The following is a 5,000-nucleotide window of genomic DNA, read 5'->3' as shown; positions in this document are numbered from 1 at the left end:
TCCGTTGTAGTAGAACATTTGTGTGTGTGTGTGTGTGTGTGTGTTTGTGTGTGTGGGGGGGGGGTGTGTGTGTGTGGGTGGACACTCTCGGTCCACATCCGAGCCGTCAGTTTCCCATGGCAACCAGAAATATTCAGACTCATGTAAGAATCCAGAGCGAGGATCGTCTCTGCCTCACAGGAAGGTTATCTCAGCGTGTGACCTCTGACCTCTGATGTCAGCCGATTCATCAAGAGATCGTCCTGTCAAAGTAAAATATCACCTGACAGGAAGTTTATTTTGAAAAGTTTAAACATGGAGTGAAATCTTCTTCACATGTTCAGACTGACTCCTCTCACGTCTGTCCGCTCAATACCAAGCTACAGCAAGCAGCTGTTAGCTTAGCATAAAGACTGGAAACAGGAGGACCATGTGGCTCAGCTCAGACAGACAGACAGACAGGCAGACAGACAGACAGACAGACAGACACACAGACAGACAGACACACAGACAGGTAGACACACAGACAGACAGGCAGACAGACAGAGAGACACACAGACAGACAGGCAGGCAGAGAGAGAGATCTTCTCACAGTGTCTGGTTTCAGTCGTCCTCTCCTCAGCAGACATTTTGCTGACTCTCCATCTTCATGTTTACCCTCCAAACTTTCCCATGATGCAACAGGAGACTCGAGCTCAGCATTTCTCAACATTCATGTTTGTGACTTCCTGCTGCTGTGTGTGTTTTCTCACACTGACAGGTTCAACATGGTGTCGTCATGAACCAGCTCTGTGTTCAGACAACATATGAAACCACACCGAGATTTCAGTCAGTTAACAGAAGAGTTTATTGTACGAACTAAACAACTATATACAAAAATAACATAAAGTATGTAGGTCAGTATTATCAATGGTGTTTGAAGTGTATGGGTGTGTGCCCTGCATGCTGGGAAGGAGAGAGAGACAGGTGAGGTCATACAGGGAGGAGGAGCCCTGATGTGGATCAGTTTCAGGTGAGGCATCTCCTCCCGACACGTAATGTTCAGTCCCGTTTGGTGAAGCGTCTTTAGTTTCTGTTTCCTTTGTTCCTCTTTGATTTTTGAAATAATTATGACCTGATTATTGTGAGAATAAAACATGATGATGATTTATTTTTCATTTTGGCTTTAAATTTGAAGTCATGAGTTTCAAAGCTCATCAGTCTGACATTGAATGCAGAGTTTGGTGTATTTTGCTTCATATTTCAGTTTGTGTGTTTGTAATGAAGTCCGTCTGTGTGTCTGCAGGACCTGAGTGTGTTTGCGATGCCCTTCCTGGATGGAGATCCAGGCCGAGCAGAGAGAGACGGCAGCAGGAAGGTAAAAAAAACCCAGGTGATGACGTCAGCAGCAGGTGGCCTGATGACATCACTCACATGCTGCTGAGTCATGAATCAGCTGATAGAACAGACTGATAAAGAACATCTGTGAGGTCATCACAGAGAGAACGTACGGCCAGGTGTTCACTCAGGTGTTTCCTCTTCCTGTCCGAACTCACCTCAAGGTGGCGCTCAAGTCGAAACATGCAAATAAGTATCAATTAATACAGGTAATAAAATAAATACATTCATAAATAAATGAACTCCTTATCAGCGTATTGATGTTGAAACATTTGATGGATTCTGCTGCACAGATGATTCGAACATATTTGTAGTGACGTTGGTTCATTGGACCTTCACCCAGCGGACCAGGGTCGAGTCCCGTGAGACGTCCCCTCGCTCAGGTGTGATGGACCAGGTGGCTGTGTCCTCTCCAGTACTGTCCTCTGTGTTTCTGGTTTGGTGACTCGTTTTTAATTTGAAGTCACTTGTACCTTCATCATTTCCATCTTAGGCACTTTGTTTAGTATAAATCAAAAACAATAAGTAACTAAATAATTTAGATTTGAAACACAAAAACATGTCTCTTCAGCTGGCTTTGATCAAGCCAGCTGAGACCCACCTGGACTTACCTGGTCTTTGCTGTTGTCTTGAAGGTCGGCTGTGATGAAATCGGCGGAAATTCACTACGAGCGACGTTCGCAAAGCGGTTTTTGGACGGGTTGAACGGTTTTAGTTTTGTTTTGATTTGATTTTGTTTGAACACACACATACACAAACACACACACACACACACTTGTGTCGCATACCTCAGGTAGTCCCGGTCGAGGTTTGAACACACGTCTCCCAGCTGCCAGCCGGCGAACGTCTCCTCTGGACCATCTTCAGTACTGATGAACACAAAGAAGCAGAGAGACAAAGAGGGTCGGGTCGAGATTCATCTCCATCGATCCTGAGAGAGAAAACTTTGGACGGACTCTCTGGATGTTTTTCAGCTTTTGATTGTTGAGCTGCTCGTCTCATTTTTCTTTTCTGTTAATGATGTGAAGAAAATATGAAAGACCAGAGAAGCCAGTGACCGTGGATGGTCAGGATGTTCTAGGGTAGGACTGTCATTCAGGAGACAAGAGTTCAAGTCCTGTGTGAGACAATAATTCAATACTCCCTTTTCTGAAAAAGCATTTATTTGAAGTGAAACCGAGGTGCCCCTGTAGTGTAGGAGTATGAAGTAAACACAGACTCTGACTTGGTTAGACGAGAACAACACATGGCCTCCACCCAGAAGATCAGGGTCCAAGTCCTGACAGGATCCAAAGTTCACTGTTTTAGGAAATGAAACAAGCAACCAAGTACTTTTTAGTACACGTCCAGGGATGTTATCAGACCCAGCAGCTTCACTCATATTCACTGTCAGCAGGATTTTGCTTACATCTGCTGTGGTTACTGACAGTGGCCGGTCCTCTGGAGGCCAACGCTTCAATTCCTGTGAAACACAACATGTCAGTCTGTGTTTTAAGAAACTAATTATTTTGAGTGAACCTGAGGTCCACTAGTGTAGCAGCACAAAGAGCGAGAGAAGTCCATGTGAGGAGGAGGCTGGATGAGTGAAACATAAGAGTTTCTTCCAGGAGACCTCTAATGGCCACTGACTAAGACATGGCAGCTTTATATTACATTAGGATGGTGCTGTCTCAGGCCTGTGATAGTCCCACTGATCCACTAGATGTCAGCATGTGATTAAAAATGAAGTTGCAGCAGCAGCAGGTGTGATGATGAGAGGAACCCAACATGAAGACACTACTAACAGCCAGTCAGTCTGCGTCAGGGGAGGGTCTGTGTGGTCTGCTGGACTGTTTGAAACGCCTCCATTCAGCAGACCGGAGTTCAGTCCTGTGTGCCGCTAAATGTTTATATATTTCTTAAGATGAAACTGAACCTAAAGAAATATAAATTCACAACATGAAGTGATCTAAAGTTTAAACATTTCCATGTTTAGCAGATACGCACATTGTGAATGTTTATTCTGGGGATTGGTTGGATCAACCAGCTCATGACCAGCAGCTGTGACGTGTCCTCCCGTCCTGCAGGGGGAGCCTCTGTGCCACTCTGCCAGCCCCACCAGGAGCTTCTTCCATCGGCCCCCATTCAGCCGGCCCTCCAGCCCCCGCTCGGCCCCTGCCCGGACCTCCAGCTCCCCCAAAACCACCTTCCCCTACCAGAGCGGACCCCCCCAGCAGGAGTCTCCCCCCAAGTCTCCACGCAGGTACACACACCTGACACCTGAAGGGCTGCAGCAGACTGAGGAGGAAAAGATCATGACTTTTTTATGTGTGTGTGTGTGTGTGTCAGGCTCAGCTTCAGTGGGATCTTCAGGTCGACCAGGGATTCAAACCAGCAACCGTCGGCGTCTCCCGTCAGCATCAAACTGTTCACCCGCAACAAGAGAGACAAGGCCAGAGGTACAGTGTGTGTGTGTGTGTGTGAGTGTGTGTGTGTGTGTGTGTGTGTGTGTGTGTGTGTGTGTATTGTCTCTCCTTCCTTTTGTTGAATCTATCAGAGTTCAGACCTGCTGTCCTGCTGTCAGCATCACTGAGACAAACAGACTCCATGTTTCTGCTCAAAGACAGAAAGAAGTTCATGCAGAACATTTGCTGAATTTACAAGAAGGAACAAATAAGTCAGAATCAGTCAGAGACAGAGTTTCACACAGTTTATAAAGTGTCTCCAACTCAACAACTCACTAAACTGACACATTTGTTAAGGGAGTCTGGGGACAAAGAAGGAGCCTATACTGGTTACTGTTTTTTTTTTCAGACTATTTAGCTTGAGGAAGTGAAGTACCAATCACAGGACTCATCAGCCTGCCCCAACACACCTGCTGCAGGAAACACACACACACACACACACACACACACACACACACACACACACACACACACACACACACACACACACATAAACAATGACTCCATTTTGTGTCAGACATGAATCAGACAGATTACAGGACAAACAGTACAAGGACGAGTTGAGTCCTTGTACTGTTTGAATGTGTGTCCTTGCGCGCACACACACACACACACACACACACACACACACACACACACACACACACACACACACACACACAGGGACAGTCTCTGGGCAGATTATTCTGGCTAATGGCTGCACTTTATGTGCACTTTACTTTTTTGTTTTAATGTCCTGATGAACTAAAACTGAACTTTCACCCTTTTAGCTTCATTTTTAAAAGCATCAACATTTCAAACAGATAATATATAGAAGACATTTAATCACATGTGAGCTGCAGTCATCAGTGCTGAAACAAGCTGGACTTCATTTAGACTGGGATTAAAGTTGAGCTTAGTTTAGGGAAACCTGACAGTCACACTGAAGCTTGTGTGTTTACCAGGTGAATGTTGTCCCACTTTATCAAAAGGACAAATCGTCCTGTGTGTGCGTGATGTCATCAGGTTAGAGTGTGAACAAAGAAGAAGTTATCATGAGGATGGTGTGTGTGTGTGTGTGTGTGTGTGTGTGTGTGTGTGTGTGGTGACAGTGTAACTTGTTGGCAGTTTGTTTAGTTCAAAGATTATCGAATCAAAAATCAATTTAGATTCTATTAGAGGGAAGAAATCGGCTTAGCTGTTGCTTTTATTAAAGGACAC

At 45.2% G+C, this 5,000-nt stretch overlaps 1 protein-coding gene across 1 annotated transcript in view; it reads left to right on the top strand.

Moving 5' to 3' along the window:
* Window positions 1-3,532: 3,532 nt before the first annotated feature.
* The window catches only part of LOC141014374 (5'-AMP-activated protein kinase subunit gamma-1-like), a 29,772-nt gene continuing 28,304 nt past the window's right edge, over window positions 3,533-5,000 (top strand). The window contains exons 1-2 of the mRNA XM_073488113.1: window positions 3,533-3,598; window positions 3,685-3,794. The gene's annotated coding sequence lies outside the window, so the exon portion shown is untranslated. The remainder of the gene's footprint in view (window positions 3,599-3,684; window positions 3,795-5,000) is intronic.

The sequence above is a fragment of the Pagrus major genome, chromosome 19 (genome assembly GCF_040436345.1).
Source record: "Pagrus major chromosome 19, Pma_NU_1.0".
Lineage (NCBI taxonomy): Eukaryota > Metazoa > Chordata > Actinopteri > Spariformes > Sparidae > Pagrus > Pagrus major.
This window is presented reverse-complemented; position numbering and strand designations above follow the sequence as displayed.